The sequence below is a fragment of the Lycorma delicatula genome, chromosome 2 (assembly GCF_047948215.1).
Source record: "Lycorma delicatula isolate Av1 chromosome 2, ASM4794821v1, whole genome shotgun sequence".
In the NCBI taxonomy this organism is placed as follows: Eukaryota; Metazoa; Arthropoda; class Insecta; order Hemiptera; family Fulgoridae; genus Lycorma; species Lycorma delicatula.
In genome coordinates, this window is record NC_134456.1 from 47184403 (window position 1) to 47198302 (window position 13900).

A 13900-nucleotide genomic window follows, 5' to 3' on the forward strand; every position below is an offset into this window, starting at 1 on the left:
AACCGATGTTCCTGCCCTTGTAAGAACAAATATTTAACATTTTATTGGGCTATAACTCTGGAACCAATGAAAATATTTACGGCTTATGATATATCGTTGAAAAGCTCTCAATGAGAGCGTATTACGGCAGTTAATACTGCCGTAATTGGGATTTTGGACAAAATGTCCAAAATCCCATTTTTTATTATTTTTGGCATTTTCGAACACTTTTGATCCAGTAGATTGCAATCAAAAGGAGAGGTGCACAACTAGATGTTACAACTGTCCTAAATCCAAAATTTCTACATCCTATGGCTAATCGTTTTTGAGTTGTGCGTTATATATACGTACGTACAGACGTCACCTCGAAACTAGTCTAAGTGGATACTTTTGTTGAAATTTAAAAACCGAAGTTTTTCGCGATCACACAATATTTCCTTTACTTCGTACAAGGAAGTAAAAAAAAACTCTGAAAACAAAGTTAAGTATTTACAAAAAGTTGCCTAAGATTTCGCTTTTGGGCTGCAAGTAATTTATGATGAGTTTTATTGTAAAATTATAATTTTTTTCTCGAAATAAAACAAAAACAAAAAAAAATAAATTCTATTTTTATTTTCTTCTGGTCCCCAACCTTTAAAATTATCTCAAAAACGATAATTATTTTTATTATTTTTCATCGTTTACTATGTTTAATGGAAGAGACAAAAAACAATTTCACTGAAAAATATACAACCAACGAAAAGATACCTATCATTTTTTTTTTTTGGGGGTAGGGTGAATTATGAGGTAATTTTATAGTAATATTATAAGTTTAAATAAACTTTAAAATTAAAAAAAATTGATATTTTTAAACTGTGATCGGCTCTTCCAACCCCACTATTGACCCCAAAGTATTTTTTTGGATCATTTCCAGTAATACTATGCCACTCTCTATCTCTGTTTAGTCTCCGGAACCACCGTACGGTATTACTTCATAGGATGATGTGTATGAATGTAAGTGAAGTGTAGTCTTGTACAGTTTCAGGAAGACTCTTTCTGAGACGTCTGGTTAATTGAAACTCAACCACCAAACAGCACCGGTATCCGCGATCTACTATTCAAATCCGTATAAAGTCGACTGCCTTTACTAGGATTTTGTGGAAGGGAAGAATTGGTGGGCAAAATTTTATTAAAAATATTAAAATAATCTTGTATACATATAATGAGCTTAATATAAAGTGTAATCGTTTGCAAAATTTTGAGAAAATTGACGCCAAAAAACTCTTTCCTCCCTGGAGTTGTTGATCCCAAAATTTTCCAACAAATTTGCCCCATTTACATGGGCCTGTACAAAATTTCATCAGAACCTGTTTACCCAGTGAAAATTTATTAAGCTTCAAACCCGCCAACACTCGTATGCACGAACAAAGGAACGTACTTTACACTTTTTCTGAGGTCCCTGTGTCATGAAATGGTCGAGAAAAAACTCGTACCCTATATTTTGACTTACCTTACTTGAATTACCTTACTTTTCTTCCTGTAGCATAGCTCTAGACCTATATTGGTAGGATCGATAAAAACAACGATCGATGAAGATACATTTCAGCTAAACAAAGTAGTATTTTATATTTTTTTTAATAGTGTATTATTTTTTTTTAAATTGCCTAATGGGGATGTAATCTACCCGGCAAGTAGAACATTCGGAAAATCGACGTCAACTTTATTTGATTTTACGTCTATTTTAGTTATCGCTGTACTCTTAGTTGGAATACCATTGATATCGTTGTACTTGTTTCAATTAACACTGGTTAATTGACACTTTTTTTTAACCTCCAGACTAACGTTAGGTAACCCATCGGGTTTGTCTAGTGGTGCACGCGTCTTCCCAAATTAGCTGATTTGGAAGTCAAGAGTTCCAGCGTTTAAGTCCTAGTAAAGCCAGTTATTTTTACACAGATTTGAATACTAGATCGTGGATACCGGTGTTCAAATGTAATGTTAAGCAGTAAACTGTAAAAGAAAATAAATAAAATTTACGCCACAACGTTATAATACCCGGCTTTTTTGGCCAAATAATAATCACTTAAACGTAAACGTTCATCTTTATAATTCCACATTGTTATCACGGCCAAATACTTCCGTAAAATTAGTAAGGTGAAAAACTTTTTTATTTATTAATAATGCCTTCATTTGTAGGTGTTTGCTTCCACTAAGTCAAAGTGAACAAAAAGGATCTCTTCACTGGTAAAACTTTTACATAAAAAGAAAATAATACGTTTTAATTAGAGCTCTGCTTAACATAGTATTGCATGATGAAGAGAAACCAGGAGTTATTTGAGAAGTTTTTGGGTTAACAAGTAACTTTAGTTGCTAATTTCTCTTCTCGTTGATTTTCCTTCAGTCTCTATTACAGTGATTCTTGAAATACAATGAATCACATGCTGTATTCTATTCTTCCTTGTTTCATTGGGTAGTCATTCATGAGAAGAGTCTTCTTCTCTCCTCTCTTGAAGTTGGTTATTAAATTCTCTTTCGGTCGTAAATACCTAGGAAATGTCCCTTCTATTCTCTTTTTTTGAGCAAAATACTTTATTTAATAGACTTGGCAAATTAGGGTAATTTGTAAGTTTACTCTAAGAAACTAGAAAAATTAATCCATTTATTTTTCTGTTCGTGTTTAGCAATTGCTATATTAGTGCGGTGAACTAGTTAAATTTTCATTTACATTTTTCTCTTCTATAAATTTAAAAAAATTTAAAAAATAAAATGTTATTTAGTAATTTAAACTTCTATTTTTTTTTCAGGTTAGTACAAATGATTGATTGACTGCTGTTGAGATTCTTCTTATTGTAAGCAAATTTACATTTTTTCTTGTATTTATTTCTTAAAGTAATTTTATTTAATTAAAACTTATTAATTATCATGGATATCAACTTTAAAAAGTAATTTAAAAAAAAAATTACTTATCCTAATATAAATAAATATTGAATGAAACACATTTCGCTTTTTGCGTCTATAATCGTCTATAAAGAAAGTAATATATTCTATAAAAGAACTTTTGATTCATCATCATTATTATCAGTTCCCTTTAATCTAATTTTCCTCGGCTTGTGCCTTCTACAAAATCTTTCCATCTGCCTCGATCTTTGAACCACCTCTTTTCCATTACTTTCACTACATCCCTTCTCTTTCGAACTTCCTTCATCACCGTATCCATCCATTTCATTCCTGGTCTTCTACCTGTTTCCTCTGCATGCATCATTCTGTTTGGTTGGTAATCTTTCCTCATGCAACCCTTCAATTTGCCCAAACCACCCGAGCTTTGATCTTCCAATTGAATCGACAAGGTTTCCCAATTTCAGTTCCTCTCTAATCATACTGCTTTTTCTGCCACCTGTCCAGATTTCTGCCGCGTAGGAAAGAATTGATATTAAGTAATCTTTATGCATAACTCTTTTACATTTGAAAGGTACTTCCTTGTTCCAGACCAGACTTTTTACTTTCATAAAATCCACCTTCTGTATTCTTGTACTTATTTTTTTAACCATTCTCCCATCCTTAAAAAAACTATATTTCCAAATAAGCAAATTCTTTTACCCTTTCTATTTCTCTGCCATTCATAGTTATGTCCATTGAATTTCTCTTTTCTTCTGTCTTGTACAATGACTTTATTTTTTCCAACACTAAACTATATATCTATTACATTTCTGAATTTCTTCACTCTGCACATTTATTGCATACTCTACATCTCGGTCAGATTCCCCCCATATAACCAGATCGTCTGCAAATAACACTTTTGCTGACGTTTGTCTGCAAAAAAAATGTTGCTCGTTTCTTCTCCTATTTCCTCTTTAACTTTCTTGAAGATTCCATCCATAGTTATATCAAACAAAAGTGGAGATATTACACTTCATTGTTTCAATCCATTTTCTATCTCAAACCAATCTGACCTTCCTAGTCTTGTCCAGACGAAACTCTTGCTTCCCTCACACGTAACTTTACCATCTTGATCACCGATTTGTCCACTTTTCTTTCTTCTAGCAATTGTCACAACGTAGATATCCACGCTATCATATATGCCTTCAATATGTTCAAGAACGCCATTAATAGTTTCTTATTATAATCCCGCTTCTCAATCACTTATCTTAGTGCCAATATTCCATCCGTAGTGGATCTACCATATTTATCCCACCTTTCCTCTTCCTCACAACCCTAAGTCAACCTTCTGAAATTTATTTTAAATTTAAATTTAGTTATAACTAGATAATACGTTACTATACGTTTTAGTTTCATAAAAGAAAGAAAATATATACTACTTTTACGATTACAAGTTATTGTATATATGTTGTTTACATTTTGCAACGTAATTATTATTATTGTTATTACTTTCCATTTTGTGGGGTACAGCATGCAACTCCAGTATTGACATACTTGAACGCTTCCAAACACAAACACTGCGGAAAATGCTCAATATACCCTGGTACATATCATTAAGGTACATAATACCCTGGTACATAATCATTTTACTTCAAATCTATACCGGAACACATAAGCAAACAAATTTCTCTCATAAAAAATGTTACGGCTGACTTGCCAATTACGGCAGATAGCAGAGTTGCAACGTTTGCTGACGATACTGCAATTCTTGCCGTCTACAAAAATCCGACTACTGCATCTCGTTTTATACAAGATTATATCACTGTCCGCGAATCGCGGTTTACATGTTGGAAAATAAAAATAAACGAAACAAAATCAAATCAAGTCACGTTCACCTTTCTTTAAGGAACACTATCCTCCTGTTTCTATCTTCAATGTTCCGATTCCGAGATCTCAAGAATGTAAATATTTGGGTTTTCATGTTGATCGACGACTTACTTGGGCGAAACACATCACTTCTAAGCGGAAACAGTTGGATCTCAAGTTTAAACACATGTACTGTCAGACAGAACATAGATCTCGGCGTTTAGCAGAAAGTAAATTATTGATTTATAAATCCGTTTTGAAGCCTGTTTGGACTTACGGGCTTGAATTGTGGGGTACAGCATGCAACTCCAGTATTGACATACTTGAACGCTTCCAAACACAAACACTGCGGAAAATGCTCAATATACCCTGGTACATATCATTAAGGTCATTATATATAAGGCTATTACTTAATAGCCTTATATATAATGACCTTAAGTTGCGAACCGTTCGGTAGGAAATCTCTGGTCAGCCTACGGTATCAAAATCGTTTGAATTGTTACCCGAATTATCTGGCGGTCAATTTGTTAGAAAATACGATCAGTGATTTTTCAAGATTGCTGACGATCAATATTCTTGGTTTGTCTTATCGCTTCAACCGTACGGAGTGCTCTTCTATTCCATTATTAAGTCACAAGCCATTGGGTCTGTGGCAACTCAATATTAATTCAAATACATCCTATTTACTTATTGTTCTATGAACAGATTGTAAAGTTAATGTTTCGTTATAATAAAAAAAATAACTTTCAATTTTAGCTTAACTATTGGTGTGATAGATAATGTAAATTCGTTAAGTTTTTGATTTTATTTCTACTTTTTTTTTATTCGTTCGTAAATAACCTATTTTTTATGCTGTTTGATCAAAAATAAACATATTTGTATTAATAAGGAAAAAAATTCTACAATTTTTTATTAATCTTTAAGTTTATTTCACCATATTTTAAAATTTATAATAATATAATTGTTTAATTCTCTTTAATTTGGCTAGTTTACTTTTTTATTTTTCATTGTTTAATAAACATTGAAATTGTAAATACTACAGAACAACTAAATACTGTATTGCTGTTTTTCTTGTTAATAATATTCTTGCTTGTATATTATTCTTGGTGTATTGTCATCAATGCAGTAAACTGTTAGTTTAGATAGAGCTAAATTTAATTTAATGTTTGAACCTATTTGTATTTATTTTGTGTGTGATAGTAAATGTATTTCCTAAGGTAATATGTATAAAGAGATTATATACATTGTTGTTGCATTGTAAACAGATTATTACGTAATTAGAGCAACATTACTTTTAGCTGAGATTATTATTATTATTATCTTAAATGTTAAAATTAACTGTTTTCTGTTTGTGTGTGCGTAATTAAGTGTTGAATCTTGCCAACTGTCTAAATGCTAAGACCAACAGTTATTATTGCATTCGTGCTTAAGTAAAATAAATATTATTATAAATTTGTCAAAATGAAATAAGTATGGGAAACTATAATTATTTTATTGCAGAACAGAATATGAATATTATATATGGAGAAATTATGTAATGGGTAGATAAATTCCATAAAAATATTTTTGTTTTATGAATTAAAAATATATAACTAATGCATTAGCTGATAAAACATCCGTCTACCAACTTCCAGTTAACCTCAGACATCAAGCTATTGTAATTGTATATGACCATGGGCAGACCATTTGGGCTTCGTAAAATTACACCTCTTTTGTTTTTTCTGATAAACTTACAATTTTTTTTTTTTTTTGTAACAGAAAGATACTTGTTCAACGCTGAACGAGTTTCTTCATAAAGATTTAAATAAGTTTGATCTGACTACATCGCATGAACATTGACTACTACATTGACTACCACGATGAACATTGAAGTGGATTTAATGAAAACCTTTAACAATGATTTAATTATTAGAAAAGCTAAGTGATTATTCGTCCACTGCTTTATCATAACAAAACGCTTTAGAAAATTATACACCGGAATATTGTCTAACAGAAAATTAAAAAACGGAAATTTCACCCAAATTTATATTTGAGTGAAATTTATATATATATATTTTTTTTTGTAAGTAAATTTTGATTTAGACCAGCATTACATACCCTGTTATTCAAAATCATGTTTATTTCTCTAGGTTAGTACATTTTAATAATTAAAATGTAATAGATTGCGGTTTTTTTAATCTTTTTCTTCTGATTTAAATTATAGTGTACGATTTTTTGTACCTTTAATTTCTTTTATATCGCTGTCGTTGAATGTAGTAAAAATTTTTTATATTTTTTTTGGTGTATTTTTTTTTTATAATCGTCCGATGTTAATAGTTTGTTAATTAATTGTTAATCCGATCAATACCGCTTAATTAATTGTATATCCGATTGTACATTTAAATAAATTATTTATTTATTTAGTAAAAATATTTTATGAAACAAAATAGGTATAAAATTTTAGTGTTAAATAATAAACACAAATTGTTTAATAGTAAATTCTTTTTTTATATTTAAATTAGTTATAAATTTTGTTATCTTTTTTTGGTAGAAAATATGTGTGATATTAATATTTTAGTTCAATCTACAAACGTGCAAGAGATTGGGAACTTTGTAAACGGAAAACTAGATTTAATAAAGAGGGGTTGATCCGGTTGCTACGAAGTAAGCTTTGTGTGCACAGATGATATAATAATATGGATGGCTATTAAGAATGAATTTGTAACTGTAGTACTAAAGATTATAATTATCTATCGATAAAAAAAGCGTTAAATATTTATTATATTTATTTAATATTTCAAAGATTGCATTAACTAATACAAAACACACTAACCTATTACCGTATTATCAGTTTAACTGAATGATCGTCAAGATAACAGCAAAGAATGCACTATAGTTAAATAAAATATATTTTTAGTATTCAGGAAATTGTAAAATATTTCATTCTTAGTTTTTTGTTAAATTATTTATTTCCTTTTTGTAAGGAATTTTATTAAAGAAGCGTTATATAAGGTTTTAATACTCGTACAAACATTTACGGTAAATAGATAATAATAAAAATATTCTGTATTTCTCATCTGGTGTGGAGATTCAGCACAGTAATTAATTCGACAAACCAGGCTTAGGGGCCTCCATATCGCATGAGCCATAAACGGAATAATGCGTCAGACGCGTTTCCGGGGTCGCGAGTGAAAAGTTTTCGCGAATTATATAGTTTGAAGACGTCAAACACGGTAAGTCGCGCATAAAACAAAAACGCGGTCTAAATTTAAAAAAACTTACAGTAAGACAAAATATCCCAGCAATTGCGACTCCTCCGGAAAAGGGGACGCATTGCTCCCTCCTTATAGCTAGTGCCCCGTTGTGGCGTATTCCTGCTAGCCTATTAAAGAGTTAGCACCGAAAGGACTTCAGTGGACGGTCTGAAGGGGAATTACGTCGGGAGGACAGGCTTTATAAGCCTAGCCTTCCGCGGTCGGCCCATGAAATGGGTTCGATAACGCTGGTTTAACAACGGATTGGAATGCAATTAAATCCGTCTTATATTCACTAAAATAATAATAGACAAAACTTGAAAAATTAGATCCGAGATTAAAAAAAAATAACCCTTTTAAAAACAAGTCCGATTAGAATGATTCAGCAGCAAGGGACTCTGTCCAGGTTCTCCGATAAAGTAGGGAGTAATAGACTCCTGCCAACTTTGCATTCCATAATTAATTAGGTTTAAATGATATAAAATCTAGAAGTTTAGCAAACATTTTTACCAATAACAATTTTGAAAAATGTTTTAGGTATTAATATTTTTCTTAGGTATATATATATATATATGTATGTATATGTATAAATGTTTTAATTTTAATAAAAATATTTAATTTTAAATTATGGTTCAACTGAAAACAATAATTTTAGTATTTTTTTTGGTCAGGAATCTTAAAAACTAGTGATTTCCTGTTCTTAACTTTAGAAAGAAAAAAAAACATTGGATAACGCGGTTATAGCCGCGTGACGGGAAAGTCCTACAACTAGATTGTTTCTGATGCACGGCTTACATACAAAAAATAATTTTAAAAATATTTATAATTTTATTTAAATATAATATTTTTTTGTTTATTTAATTCAATTATTTTGACGAAAGCGCGCGCGCATACTGTACTTCATTCGCGTATACATGGCGGTACTAGCGGCGACGGTCGGCACTAACTGAATTAATGTAATTTCACAACTTCTATAGAACAAATTTCGCTTGTACGTTTGGCAGACTGGTGTAGCCGCGAGGCTTTTCGCACTAAGTACCTAGTCGACCGGGAAATCGAGTTCGAGATCCAGCCAGACCGACCTACTTTTTTACACTTTATATTAATTAATTTAATTTTACCGCTCACTTGTGACGTCACAACATAGCAGTAGTTTAAATAATTTTTTGGAGTGAGGTGCGATTTTACAAAAACATATTTTTGCAGATATTATCATTTTTTAATTGTTAACAAATGCGCTTAAGAAAAATATGACCTTAATTGGGCGAAATCTCGGGAAACTGAGGGTGACCTTGCTCTACAGCCTCACCACCTTAACCTTTTAATGGCATAAATGTCTCATACATAGAAGCAATCTGACCAAGTGTGGTCAAAATCGGTCCAGTAGTTCTGCATATATAAGGTTATTTAAAAGCCAATACCGAACACACACACGTACATACGAAACATTAACATCCGAAAAATTTTCATCCGGTTTTTGGGGTTCCTTAGGTGCGAAAAGTTCAAGATCCGGTGGTAACCGCATATGCCCAACTTTGACCGATTATAATACTTTTCCTTTTAGAGCAATAGCTATAGCACTACCTAGACGGAAAAGTAAAGTTACTGATTTTACGTACATAGAGTATTTAAATTTTTCAATATTTATTGAAGGATCTATGAAATAGTGGATTGAATGTGTACGCGGGACGTTCTAAAGGTTTTTGGCCTGATAACGAAAAGGCAACATTTTTCAGAAATTTTTATTTTTCATTGCAGTAATTCACATTGCAATTCGATACATTTAAACTAAGGTTTTATTGCCCACAGTATAATGAGATTTGACCAACTCTGCAAAATAAGGGATTGTATCAGGCTTGATTTTTTTTATTTGAAATGAATCTTCGACCAGCAAGCTATTTCTTCAGGTTTTGGAGAAAGAGATAATCTATAGTACCCAAATATGTGGAAGCACTTCAAAGCGTAGCTCAAGGAATTTTATTGTTATAACCCGAAGTGTGTGCACGCGTTTTATCGTAAAGAAAGCACTTTCTTTTTGGCCAGATGTGAACGTTTAGCCTGAAATAGCACCCGTCAATCGGTCCAGTGATGAAACGTAATACTCCACGATGATGTTCCTCCCAATAGTCTATGAGCACCACACCAGGAGAATCTTAAAACAACCGTAGCCTTGTTTTTTCCATAAGATGAAACCGTTCGAGGCGAACTTTCACATACTCCCATCCAGTATTTAGACTGCTGTTTGTTTTCTGACCTATAATTGTGAATCTATGTTTCAGCTACTGTTGTAAAACCTCAATAAATTCAGCGGAATTGCGTTTATGTAAGTTTAAAACACCCTTGTTAAGTGTTTAATCGAATGCTTTTTTTGGTCAAGTATTAGCAAACGCGGAACCATCGAGCGGAAAACATTTTCATACTAAAACCGTTGTGTACAATGTAGTAGAAATTGTCTATCGAGATGATTACGATGCCAACAAGCTAGCGCACCTTTTAAGTTTTATAATAATTATCTTAAAATATGAATTAAGTGGTCCGACACTACTCCGGCCTTACACGATGAAAGTACCTTTTTTATTTAATTGAGGGATGTATGAGGCACGTTTTGGGAGCTTAATGATCCTAAGTGCAGTTAATTTTTAGTGCAGTTTAGTTTTTCCGTAGTTGTTTTGTTTTTAATAATTACGATTTTTAAATAAACGTTTATTATTCTGTTAACGCATACATTTAGCCTTTTATATTACACATCATTTATAATAATACAATTATTTATCTACTCGCTAAAATATCCAATTTATTCCAGTAAAATATCAGGATTTGTAAAATGTTTCGTCGAAGGGAAAAGTTTTGAAAACAGTGTAACTTAACATAATAGTTATAACTATTTTTAAATAAATTACGAGTTATTTATAGAATTCGATAATCGCAATTAATTTAAATAGCAATAATTTAAATTTACGACCTATTAAAGTAATTTTTCATAATAAATTAACAATAATTGATTTTACGTATTAATATTTTTCTTAGGAATATCTAAAAATGTTTTAAGTTTTATAGTGATATTTAATTTTAAATTATCGATCATCTGAAAACGATCATTATTAAATATTATAATATATCTAGTTCTGACACGATTGGTTGTTACAGTTTCTTTTAAAGATGAAAAGAAATTAGGTACTCCCGAGAAAAAACCTGTATAGAAGTTACCATCACATTTTTTTTTAATTGCGTTAAATGAATAAAAATTTTAATACCTACGACAAATGTAAATGAAATAATACTCGTACTTTTTTTTTAATTTGCGCAACAGAGGTGAAAAAGGAAAAAGAAAGAAAGAGAAGGACAAGTAAAGAGAGGAAAAAGAAAATAGTGGAAGGGAGGAAGACGGAAAAAGAAAAAGGATAGGGGTTCAAGCATTTATATATAGATATAAATGCAAAAAAATCCACTTTCTCAGTCCACTTCTAAATCCTTTTTCTCAATTCAGTCATTTTACTCTCTACCTGTATCTTTATAATAAAATAACTCCCCTTTATGGAAAAAAACAAAAAAAACAACCAAAATTATCAATTCATTTTTTCATATTTTTATTTTAAAATATTTTTTTCTGATTTTATCATACATAGTTAAATAAATACAAAATAAGGAACTGAAAGTATTTGATTAACTTTTTCTGCAAATAATAAAGGGCTGTCAAAACCTTACATTTTTTACATTTTAAATTCTATGAGTAACTTGCGAGATGGGTTTAAATTTAAAATAAATTTACAAAGAATTTTAAATATATATATATATTTTTTTTTTGTGTTACCACAGAACCATTGGAATGGGATGGTCAACAAAATTTTATAGTGGGGAGTTACTGATGTAGAAATTTTGACGTGAAAATCCATTAAGTACTTTTCTGAAGCAAGATATAGCTGAAATAAGATAAATATATAAAATCATTTTTTTGGGAAGGAGTGAATATGAAATAAAACTTTCTGGTAATTTGTCTTCTTGGTAAAAAGAGTTTCGTTTTTTGTTTTATTATAACAGCAACTTTACAATCTGTTCAGCAAAATAATTGAACAATAAGTAAATAAGTTATATTTGAACTAACATTAAGTTGCCACAGACCCAGCAGCTTGTGACTTAATAATGAAATAGAAGAACATTCCGTACGGCCAGACCATAAAGTCGTCTAATTGAAACGATAAGGCAAACCAACAATATTATTCCTCAGCAATGTTGAAAAATCACTGATCTTTTGTTATCTCATAAATTAACCGCCAAATAATTCGGGCGCCCATCCAAACGATTTTGATACCGTAGGCTGACCAGAGAGAGTTCCTGCCGAACGGTTCGCAACTAAAGATCATTATATATAAGGCTATTATTTATGTACCAGGGTATGTTGAGCATTTGCCGCCGTGTTTTTGTCTGGAAGTGTTCAAGTACGTCAATACAGGAGTTGCACACTGTATCCCACAATTCAAGCCCGTAAGTCCAAACAGGCTTCAAAACGGATTTATAAATCAATAATTTACTTTCTGCTAAAAGCCGAGATCTATGTTCTGTCTGCCAGTACATGTGTTTAAACTTGAGATCCAACTGTTTCCGCTTAGAAGTGATGTGTTTCGCCCAAGTAAGTCGTCGATCAACATGAAAACCCAAATATTTACATTCTTGAGATCTCGGAATCGGAACATTGAAGATAGAAACAGGAGGATAGTGTTCCTTAAAGAAAGGTGAACGTGACTTGATTTGATTTTGTTTCGTTTATTTTTATTTTCCAACATGTAAACCGCGATTCGCGGACAGTGATATAATCTTGTATAAAACGAGATGCAGTAGTCGGATTTTTGTAGACGGCAAGAATTGCAGTATCGTCAGCAAACGTTGCAACTCTGCTATCTGCCGTAATTGGCAAGTCAGCCGTAAAATTTTTTATGAGAGAAATTTGTTTGCTTATGTGTTCCGGTATAGATTTGAAGTAAAATGATTATCATTTTTCTTTTATTTTATGTTTATTTCTTTTTATTACCTATAAATTAAGTTTCGTTTTGAAATTATCTGGTATCACTTTTGTAATATTTTTCTATATAAATTCATCTAGATAGCTAAATTCTTCGACTATTTCTACTTTTCCTGTCCCACAAAACAGGAATAAAATGTATGTTAGTATGTTTTTATTATTATTTGTCATTATTTTTGTCTTCTCGAATGATATTTTTTCTTCTTGTGTTTTACTGTATATACTATTATTCATTTGTGTCCTTGCAGATTCCTAATCTTCTGAATGGATTTCTAGGTCATTTACTAAATCTAAGCAATTAATTTTAATTCAATTTTTCCTTCTTAAGATTATTGGAAACATAACTATTTATAATAATAAAAATAAAAGAGTTATAACTCTTTATAAAATAAATAGTATTTTAAAAATTTTAAGAGGGGACAAAAATATTTTATACGTAATTTTTTACACTATAAAAAATATGTTTTTCTAAAAACACGTTCTTTTCTTATTTATCTTGGTTTTTATTCTCATTAACTAGTAAGGGAATGAATGATATTTGATTGTTTATTGTATATCTTATCCAGTTTTTTTAAATATTAAATAAATATATCATTCTGCTTCGGAGCAGAAAAATTCACAACTAATTTACTTCTAAACCTTTGTTTAAATAAATGTTTTTTGAATAATAAAATGATAATATAATGCCATCTTAATTAAAAGTTTTACTTTAATAAGCAATTATAATGAACAACATAAATAAATAGGATAATAACTTCATTCAAATAGGAATTAATTTTTTTATCTTTTTGTAGATAATTATAACATTATTGAATAATGGTAATTAACCACAATACCTTAATTACCCTATTAAGGTATTGACATTACTGTAATGTCAATACCGTAACAGTTGCATCTTAATTTGTTATACTGGTGTTTAACCATCTGTAAAGAATGTTTACGTTATGAA

General features: G+C 30.7%; 1 protein-coding gene across 1 annotated transcript in view; it reads left to right on the forward strand.

Annotated features, from left to right (window-relative positions):
• The first annotated feature begins 2790 nt into the window (after positions 1-2790).
• The window catches only part of caps (capricious), a 458443-nt gene continuing 447333 nt past the window's right edge, over positions 2791-13900 (forward strand). The window contains exon 1 of the mRNA XM_075355233.1: positions 2791-2807. The gene's annotated coding sequence lies outside the window, so the exon portion shown is untranslated. The remainder of the gene's footprint in view (positions 2808-13900) is intronic.